Genomic DNA, 11,373 nt, shown 5'->3' with positions numbered 1-11,373 from the left:
ATGAATATGTTCTTGATTTTCATTCTTCTAATATAACCTTCAGGTTATAAAGTTCTTCTACAATGTGATTTTGATGTAAATAAACTCTCTTTTCAATGATCTAACTTTGACAGACTCTCTTTATATTGGTCTCTTATCTAGATTCTATAAACATACTTTTATTTATCACAAGCATTTAATTTGGAATAATAAATATGCTAGACATAAGAATACATCAATATTTTATAATAATGTTAAAATGTTATTTAGTTTATTTCACAACTGCTAAAAGACAAAAGTTATTTAATAACATATTCAAGAAATCTAACGTCCCAGTTTCTCCACTAGAATATAGTATTGTATTTGATGGCATACCTAACGTTTTTTTTTAAAGATTATTACTCTGACAAGACGCCAATTTTTAGGAAAGAAATCTTTCTAAATGGCCTTAATATTAAAGACAGCAAATGTTATAGTATACTTTTTAGGAGATTAATTCATTATCCTGCAATATTCTGAAGTAAACAATACTAGGATAATCTTTTTGAGACAATGAATTGGAAAATAGTCTACAATTAACAATAAAGGTAGTGAAGTATACTTTAAAATGATACACTTAATTTATCATACAAACCAATTTCTGCAAAAAATTGTAAAAGTTCTTTTGTATTTCGTAATATTATACAGAATATATTGTACACCTTTTTTCATTGTATGTATACCAGTTTATTTATCGATGTCGAACCTGTGAGGGACAAAAATGCATATACAGAAAAATAATTGTCATATCTTTCTATGGGGAAAATTAAATGACCATCTATTTATTTGAAATCATATCATTTTATTTGGAAAGTTTCACATTCACAAATGCGTGAAGTGGTCTGAAAGAAAACCCAATATTATCCATTTCAAGTTGAAAATGATTTTATTTTCCGAAACACTAAAAGGCAAGCAGAAAAGCTTTTAGGTATAATGGACTTATACAGAGCTCTTAATTCCTCTTTTTAAGTTGCTATTGTCTCTTTGTACCCCCCTTTACTTTTTTCTACCTGCACGCCCGTCCATCCATCCATCCATCCATTCATCCATCCCTATTTAATCTATGCGTTCCTGCCTAATACTATCAAAACGTATTGATTTGTTTCAAGCGATGACTAGTTTTATTTAATATTGTACTCAATCATGTAGATTCTAGATTTCCACATGTTTTTACTTCAAATCAATGTTTTTTATGTGATTCATCCAAGAGCAGCTTTAGACCAATGTTTTCAAATGCCTGTAGAGAAAATAAATGAAAACGAAGGACACAGAAAAAGTGGGCAGTTACAGTTGTGGTTTTGAAGAGGCGTTGTGTGGGATTATAATGGGTAATACTGACCATCTGACCTCAGCCTGAAGGGACTGCAGTTGCTCGTGAGACCTGCTTCTCAGTAGGTGTTGTGATATACAGCTCTGGAAAGCAAATGACAAATGAAAAACAAAGCTGCAATATAATTTACACATTACGTGTGACATATTATGCACAATTTCTTACACACAGCAGCAGTCAACAGACCTTTATGGTTCTGCCATCTCTTGACACGATCAAGTGATCAAGCTTCATATGTGAATGGGATTAACAAGATTATGGTATTTCACAATATGCCAAAACAGTGAATAGGGGAAGGCACATTTTGAAGAAGATTCTGGTAAACATAACAAGGGACATAGTAACAGATGGTCTCATTGCCCATCCAACAGGCACATTGGCAGCATTGCTTACAAAATCCAACAAATGTGGTGAGCACAAGGGAGATTTGAGACACCCCAGCAGGTGGCAGGCTTGCACCATGCGAGGACCTCAATATTGATCCACCCTTCCTGATCAACAAGCAGCTTCCACTTTCAGACAATGAAATATTGCGTTATTTCATAAGCCTCAAAACTGATTTCAGATCAGCATAAATGGATAACCGCTGCCAATACCATCCTTATGAAAACACAAACACATTAGATGCAACATGGAAGAAGGATATCATCATTTCACCTACTCATTTGAGCCCATCGCAAATCTAATACACTTCACCAGCAATATTTGCAGTACGTTTATCTCTGAAGTTTACAGTTAGGAGAAATGAAACAGCAAGTAAAATCTAGACCAGGCTAAGAAGGATAGAGGCGACTGTTTCTTGCATTTAAATGCTCTCTTGGAAAGGTCTCTCGTGTCGACAGGCTTTGAGCGACAGCAGTTTAATTACAGTGTTAAGAGTCATGCCCACACATGAGTGCCAGAGCTCCAGGACACACGGGCCGCCCGGGATCCTCTGAACTCCACCGCAGCCATCCATTCCTGAGAGGACCCCCGTCCACAGAGGAAAATCTGCTTTGATTGCGTTCGCTGCAGCGTGCCAGAGCCCGGCTTTTTGGAAATAGCCTTGAAATGTCTTGGCTTTGTGGGGATTGAGATGGGTCTAGCACCTGTGATGCTTTTATAAAAGGGTCAATGACAAATGAAAGGAGAATTCTTTAAAAATGTTGAAAATGCAAACGTTCACTTTGAAAACATCCAAACACGTGACAAATCTTTGCATTCCTGTTTGAGTTTTTTGACAGAATGGTTGAGGTTAACTATTTGACGAAGGTCAAGTGGCGTCAAGCATGACGTTTCTTCATACACACAGAGAATATATTAAGCATTATTTCCACATCATTTCAACATTTTTAAAGGCAAAAAGGTAATGAAATTTGGAATCTTGAAAATGATTCACTTTTATGAATGTTGCACGGGGCTTTGCATTCAACTTAATTTATGTTAACATTTATTAATAGTGTCATTTTTATTATTATATAATTATATATAAATATTTTTTTATTGTTTCATTTGTATTAAGATTATATGATTTTTGTTATAATTTTTATGGTTATTTTGACTTTAAGTTTAGGTGGGGTTTATGGGTTCACTGTCAAATTCCTGTTTTTTGGTCAAATGACAGGCTTCAGACTTTCATTCAGACACCACCTAGACATATTTGACATTCATTTATTTTCCATATGGAAATTTGAAAAATGAGATGGATCAAGAGAGTGGATCTGGAGCTGGAATAGGACCATAAGCCTTACATGGCATTCCTGTAACAACGCCAAGGTAAGTGGTTCGACCCCAAGGATTGCACATACAAGCAACACAAATATATAGTATAATGCAATGTATTGGATAAAAGCATCTGCCAAATGCGTAAATGTAAATGAGCCAAGACTCAAACTCAGATCGGCCAAAGCCCTACACTCTTAAAATATAAAGGTCCTTCAAAAGGTTCTTCGATGCCATAGACGGTTCGATAAAGAACCTTTAACATCTGAAGAACCTTTCTGTGGCGAATTTGTGGCGAATAAAGATTCTTTAGGTTATGAAAAGGTACGAACGATAAGGTTCTTTGACTAAACGGTTCTGTCTTTGAAGAACCAAAAATGGTTCTTCTTGATCATCGCCATTTAAGTACCATTCAAGCACTTTTATTGTTAGGAGTGTATCGCACATGTCGGCACACAATCACTTGTTATACATATAATCACAAATCTGAACATATAAAAATGTTTCATTCCGTCAATGACCCACTAGCACTCCCACTGATAAACTCTAAACATAATTGGCAAGAGAGGCTCATCACCGTCAAACATGCGCAGAGATGATAAACTGAATGCATTGTTGTTCGTGATATATTTGTGGAACTCATTTGATGATAAGAATGCCTTCGTTTCAGTAGCATCATTAGCACGCCAGATGCCATTACGATCACAATTAACTGTAGTCACTATTAACATTACTCTTCATGAACAGAATGATCTTATAATGACGTGAGGTTTAAACTGCTCCCAACTTTGAGAAGGACCTTCTCACGAGATCACAAGGGTCAGGTGTAGGGCGTTATGGCGTATTATGTAAACATAAATAAAATGAAGTTATTTACAGGGATAATGAACCTACAAATGAAAATGTACCCACCTATATGTTGCTCTAAACCTGTATTATTCATTTCCTCTTGCAAAACACTATAGTTTGTATTCGACACGCATGCTATTCGATAAAAAGAAATGCTGCACAAAGGGATAGTACACCCAAAAATGAAAACTCTGTCATGATTTACTCATCTTCTTTTAATTTCAAACCCATGACTTACTTTCTTCTGCAGAAGTTATATTAAAGTAGGTTGGTAACCGAACAACAGCGGTACCCAATTACTTGCATTAGTTTTGTGTCCATACAAAAGATGTGAATGAGTTTGGTTACTAATATTCTAAAGAAATATATCTTGCAGAAGAAAGTCATGCAGGATTGAAATGATAAAGGTGAGAAAATGATCATAGATCTATTATTTCTGGGTCCCTTTAAATCCAGAGTTTCTCCTATATATGTAGATTGACATTATCACGCCATCATCACTATAGAATCATCAAACAATAAAAAACTAAGACGATAATGAAATCCAAACCGTCTCCATGGATGTCTGTTGAGATTCCTGTGAGGATATGGAGATGTGGAGTCATACGGCCCTTCATTATTTCTCATTAGGGCCTGTCAGTGAGGGCCATTAAGCAGACAAAAGGATAATCACCTCTCCAGAGTACTGACCTCTTTATACTCTGTTAAGGGTTAAACAGTTACAGCCCACCTTAGATGTAGCGGTCCACTTCTACAAAAACTGTCCGGACCCTGACGCGTCATTAATTTTGTTTACTAGAAGAGGTGGACCTCCTACAAAGCTCTCAACTTTCTTCCTTTCAACACGTACTTGATTCTTATAGGTGAGTTCTTTGATGAATCAATCGCAACAACAATTATTCGATTATGAAAAATCTGAAAGTGTTATATGGTTTGTTAGCAGCAGGTGTGCAATTAGAGCGTTACAACTTGGCATCTGGTTTAGCACTACCTCATTATGCGAAATGTAAACATACAGTCATCATAATGATATTATATCGGTACATAACAACACGCCATGTGTTTTTGTCGTTCTATTTGCGAGCACCTTGAAATATTGCAGCCCTTTCGTGCAGTATTTCTTTATTTTTTGCATTTGAAGGTAAGTGTCCTGAAGTTGAAATGTAACGAAATATACAGCCGCAGAACAAATAAGAGACCATTTAAAAAAGCATTTTCAGTTTCTCTGAATTTAGCATTCATGGGTATGCGTTCAGGTAGAATGATCTTTTTTGTTTCATTCTGTAAACTACTAACAAGATTTCTCCTAAATAAAAAAAGAGTATAGTTTCTATTTGCAAAAAATGAAAAATAGAGAAACGGGTAAAAGTAAAGATGCTCTTTTTTCACAGACCTTAAATATTGCAAAGAAAGCAAGTTCACATTCACTGTTAAGCAATAAAACAATAATATTTGCACATGTATGTAGGACATAATTTTATTTTGTGTGATAACCTTGATTTTAATCACAGTTTTCATGTGTCTTGTCCTTCTGTCAGTCTTTCACATTGCCGGTAGATGACTCCTGAGGTTTGATTTGACACTGGACGGGAATGGCCACAATACATCTAGAAATTCCGATTTTATTGTATTTTTTCCTGTGGGGCGAGAAATGAAAAAGAAGACTTGAAGGTCTGTGACGTGTGAATATGTTCTAGCAAATGTTACAGATTCGTCAGGACGTTTTGGGAACATAGATCCACTCCCGCAGAAAACACGATTCAAATATCCCAAAGCATCCGTGTCAGCGTGCAGAACACTGCACAAAGAGATGACAGATAGAGATTACACAGCGGTTGGCATGAACCACTTCAACGTGCGTCACTTCACATTGTAAGATATGATTCATCACACCACACCTCTTCAACCTCTTCCTTTTCATTTCGGCTGCTCTGTGTCGGTTTGGCCGCCGGGCTCAACGGAAGAGCGGCCCTTGATCGCTTTACCCCCTTTAACATCAGTTTCCTGCCGCTCATTACAAGGGCCGTGCTTTGCCGTCCCGAGGGGCTGAGCGGAGCTTCCATGAAGGCCTATTAGCGCAGGCCTACGTCCTCCGTCTTTTAAAGCTCATTCACTTTTAGATTTCACCCGCTAGTGAGCGACTGTTGCAGCTGAACTGCTTCATTAGAGAGCTTCGCTCATTTCTGAACTGGGGATTTTTGGCGACGGTGGCACTCCGGAGAGATATCATCAGATGGAATTGTCTGCATAAATGAGATGTTCAATATTCTGGTGTGGCTTCAAATGATCACAATATGTCTTGTGCTCGATAATAAACTTCAGATGAATAAACTCACTGTCCACACTCCGTATTCATAGTTACTCTGGATTATCTTGACACTGGAAAATCCTGAGGAAATATGTTTTTGGTTAAAGGAATAGTTTACCCCAAAAGGAAAATTCTGTCATTATTTTCTCACCCTCTTGTCATTTAAAAGCTGAAAGGCCGAACAACAGCAGCACCTATTCATATACTTATGCATTGGTCTTGTGTCTGTACATTAGAAGTGAATGGGTACCGTCGTTGCTCGGTTAACAACATTTACATTTAGTCATTTAGCAGACGCTTTTATCCAAAGCGACTTACAGAGAGTTCAGGGAGCAATAAGCCATACAAATATGTCAATATTTCATACAAAGAGCATTCTTCAAAATATCTTCTTTTGTGTTCTGCACAAGATGCAGGTTTGAAATGAAATGAAGGTGAGAACATTTTCATTTTTGTGAGAACTATCCCTTTAAAGCTGCAATTCGTAATTAATTTTTTGATTTAATATAAACAAAAATCAGTTTTTAAAATGAGAATAAAAAATCTAAACTTAACCTCAGATTTTCAATTATAGGCTTACAATAATGATTTGTTTGAAGGTGAGCTGCAGGTAAGAATTTGGCAGAAACGTAAGTTTGACTTCATATAAAGATAATTACATGCAATCTGCAATTTTATGTTTTAAACAGAGATGGCGATTTAAAAACCAAACATTACAAGCCTAACATACTTCCATGCCGACTCTCTTTGCTCCTTTACTAAGCATTAAAATGATTCACAACGTTCTACCGTTGTATTGAATCCACCCAGTCGGATATTCATTAAAATATCTCCTTTTGTGTTCTGAAGCAGACATAAAGTAATATGAGATGGAACAACATGAGGGTGAATGAAAGATGAGAGAAATTTCATTTTCGGTTGAACTAATCCTTTAACCTGCACATTTAAAAAAAGTTTCTGCTCCAAGGCTCCTTTGCCGAATCACAGTTTTTGTTCCATAAATCTAAATGAACTCAATCCTGTTTAATAAGTATATAGATCCACGGGTTCAGATACACTTCGGACAAGTCCAAAGAAATTGATATGAATGCCTGTCAGAATTGAAAGAATTGTGTCTGTGTAATCTCCTGCCAGCTAATAGAAAACTCAAAGGCTCCGATATGAAAAGGTCAGGTCCTGGGAGAGAGAGAATGTATTTCCAGAGCTCATTGATGTGTGGAGAGTGATAGAGAGACTTATCACAGGGAGGATTTGGATGGCCTTTGTTTCTGAGGGTCATGGGTAACATGGGCAGTGATCAGAGATGTGATCACCGCTTCTGGAATTCATGAATATGATCAAAACCCACGACGGCCACATGAAGAGAGGTGGTATTCACACACCTTTGAATCAGTGTTAAAAGAAGAAACAGATTTTCTGCTGACTCTACATTTTTATTAATCTTAAAATAGTTGTGCTTAAAGGTACAATGTGTAACTTTTGGATGATCTATTGATAGAAATGCAATTCATTTACATTTATGCATTTGGCAGACACTTTTATCCAAAGCGACTTACATTGCATTATATTATAGAATATTAAGTATAACTAAGTATGTGTAATACTAAGTATTAAGTATCGTTACTAAGTATGTGTATTCCCCGACCTTGGTGTATGTGCATGACCTTGGCGTAGCTAACACCATGCTTACCACTGAGCCACAGGAAATATAATATTCATACAGTAACTCTTTCTTTAGTGAAGTGTAAAGATCTTACATAATGAAGCTTTGTGTTTTTATTACCTTAGAACTGGATATTTGTATCTATACAAACACAGCAGGTCCCCTTGAATGCATTCGCCAAATTGTTTCTACAGTAGCCCTAAACAGACAAACTGCTCTACAGGGAGCGTTTCTTAAATACGTTATCTCCTTCAGCAAAGAAGTGAAAGTGGTGATGACATTTTAGTCCTGTGAGAGCAGCCTTAGTGCTTCAAAAGTGAGTGGAGTGAGACGTTGGTTGCAATTGGCAACCTCACCACCAGATGCCGCCATATTTCAGACACTGGACCTTTAAAGGGATAGTTCTCTTGTATTGACATCTATTGTACAATAGACACAAAACCACAAAAATAATACATTAGACCTCAAATCAAGCATGACAGCATGTCAACAACATTAAATCTGTCCTTTCATGTGTAGTACTAAATCATGTTCCATTTAGTGTAAAAATACATAAATCTGGGTACATTTATCACATTATTGCCAAACAAAGCATATTTAGTAAAGCTACTCAAAACCCATTGAAATATCTCAACATTCATCTGAGAATGAGATTACAGTAAGCTTTCATTTCGATATAAGACAAACTGTCTTACAAACGCAGTGAGTTGAAAGGCATGGAATTGTCATCTCATTAAACACAACAGAAAAACAGGGGACAGCACGCACTGTCCAGACCACAAATAACTCAGGCAAGGCGACGCGAAATCTATTCACTGTGATCCAGACAGCCAACTACAGTTTGCATGTAAAGGCACAGTTAGAGTATATAGCCTACTATATGTTTGGCTGTCTAATATGGATGTGGGAAAACACATCCCAACCCTTTGGGATCACCTGGATTTTTGCATAAACATTCAGTGATGGGAAAACAGATGCATGTTTGTAAATCAATTGTTTCAAAATTGTTAGCATTCAAAGGTAACCATTCTTTGAAAATGTGACGATATGTTCACAGATTGAACATCTTGGTAACACTTTAGAATATTGTGAATCCCTGTATTAATTATTGACTGAATGAACACACTTCGACAGCAACAACCTTCACCAAACACATTGAGTAAGATCTGCAACACACAACGATCAGAAAGAAATTCGCAACCCTCCTCTGCACAAAATGATATAAATTCAGCTATATTCTTTGGATCCCTGATGTGTTTTCATGTCAAACTCAATCGGGCTGAGGTCAAGAATCTGACCAGGCCTCTCCAGGAGGTGTATTTTCTGCCGTTGAAGCCGTTCTGTTGTTTATATGCTTTGGGTCAGTGTCCTGTTGAATCATCCAACTTCTGTCGGGCTTCAATTGGTGTGCAGATGGCCTTACATTCTCCTGCTAAAGGTTCTGATAGATTTGGGAATTCATTTTTTCTGTCAATAACAGCAAGCTGTTCAAGCCCCGAGGCAACAAATAGCCCCAAACCACAATGACCCTCCAGCATTCACCTCAGCTTTGTCCGTCGAATATTGCGCCTATGGCCCTGTGGAACATCAAAGTGGTATTTTGTGAACTTCAGACACGCAGATATGTTTTATTACTTCTTTTTATTTTGGTCAGCAACTGCAACTGTACATATGACTGCAAGAAAATATTATTTTACATTTCGAAGAAAGAGAGCGTCGACTGTTTAAATGAAATGCAATATTATTTAATATTTTGCATCAGCCAACAGTTTTTCATCTTTGGTTTATTCCGCACACATTGAAACACGTGGCCTTAAGATGAATCGCTTTATGTTTGACATGAGTGACCTCTAAGGTGATTGGATCTCATGACCGATCTGACTTTGCACATGATCGAGCGCAGTGAACAAATGGTATGGATTACTTGTCTAGTGTATTTTTGTTAGATTTTGGAGCTTGACAGCTACTGGTCATGAACTTTCATTGTGTAGAAAAGAAAGATGCATAAATAGCTTAGCAGTCGTGTTCCACAAAAGAGAAAAGATCACGGGGGCTTCCAACAACATGCAAGGATGAGTTTTAGCACATGTTTTTCTGGCCAATTGTTTGTTCAAGCTTATTTTACTATTAAGCCCCTTTACAAAGACGTAAATGTTACGTCAATCAGTGTTTCCGCTAATAGGCAGTAGGTGCCACTGCATATGTTTGTATCATTGTTCTGAATAAAAAAAAACGCTGGATGGAAAGAGTCCTTCTGAAACATTGTGTATTTTGAGATAATTTTTCCATAAATCATAATTATTAGTCTTATTATTTGTATCTGGGTTTTGCAAATGTCTAACCAATAAGAAGCAGAGATGCACCTATACTAAATTTCTCCACCGATGCCGATTATTCAGAGTGATATCTGCCAATTTCGGTAGTTTGGTGGTTATATTAACTCGCATTAACTACATTCTAAAGGCTAAATCAATATTTCGTAACTTTCTGAATGTTATTTATTTAATATAACGGTGATTAATATTGATAGTCAACCTGGTGATGTTTCTAAACATTTTCTATACACAGAGCACAAATGAATTGCATTTACCTGTCCGCTTTCTATATATCGGCCGTGATCATCGTCTGTTTTTAAACTATCTGCTGTTAGTGTGAAAGGGTGCTTTTATTGACCGATACAGATTATCGGCCGATACATCAGTGCATCTCTGATAAGAAGCATTAAAAAGTGCTTGTCAACTTTTACAACAGAGTATTTAATAGTTTAAAAAGTACAGTGTTTTATCCCTTTCCGGAAGGACAGCGATGATATGCAGGTTTTTGAAGCAAAACATTACACACATTTTTCCCAAACTGCCACACATGTTATTGCAGAGACTTTGTTATCATGCTGAGATTGAAAACGGCACAAAACCATTTTTTTCTCAAACATATTGTACTTGAAAGCTGTAGTTTCTATTATAATTGGTATTTTATAATCTTACGTTCTACTTGTATTTCTTTAGCAGGAACCCAAAACAATGTATTATTCTTTTCAATGTTATATTCAATGGCTTTTGTACAAAAACAGAATCTTCGGCTGTTTTTCAGACTTGTGTAAAAAGATCCATTGTCTTCCTAAAAAAAATCTTTGCTCTGAATTATAGATGAAGTTGGTGAAATATTTCGACTGCAAAAATCGGCTATTATGACAAGATCACGCCGGCAGCGAGTGTGAGAGCTTTAGGGGAGAGATTGCTAACACACCCTCCAAAGGCTCCGTAATAGTGTGACCTTTCCACGCCCCTGCTCACATACAGTACCTCATTGACCTCATCTCCTCCTGTCACTAAGGGCCATTTAGTAAATGTATAGAAACTTTTCTCAGTTGAACTGATATAGCTGTAATGTGTTTAATAAGGCTGCCAAATTACATTAATGTTACTAAGGCACCTTGCTGCTTAATGTATATCAATAACCAGCACGCAAAATGTATTTTTGGTTCCATGTTTGCATTTCTGCAGT

The sequence above is a fragment of the Barbatula barbatula genome, assembly GCF_947034865.1.
Source record: "Barbatula barbatula genome assembly, chromosome: 24".
NCBI lineage: Eukaryota > Metazoa > Chordata > Actinopteri > Cypriniformes > Nemacheilidae > Barbatula > Barbatula barbatula.
This window is presented reverse-complemented; position numbering follows the sequence as displayed.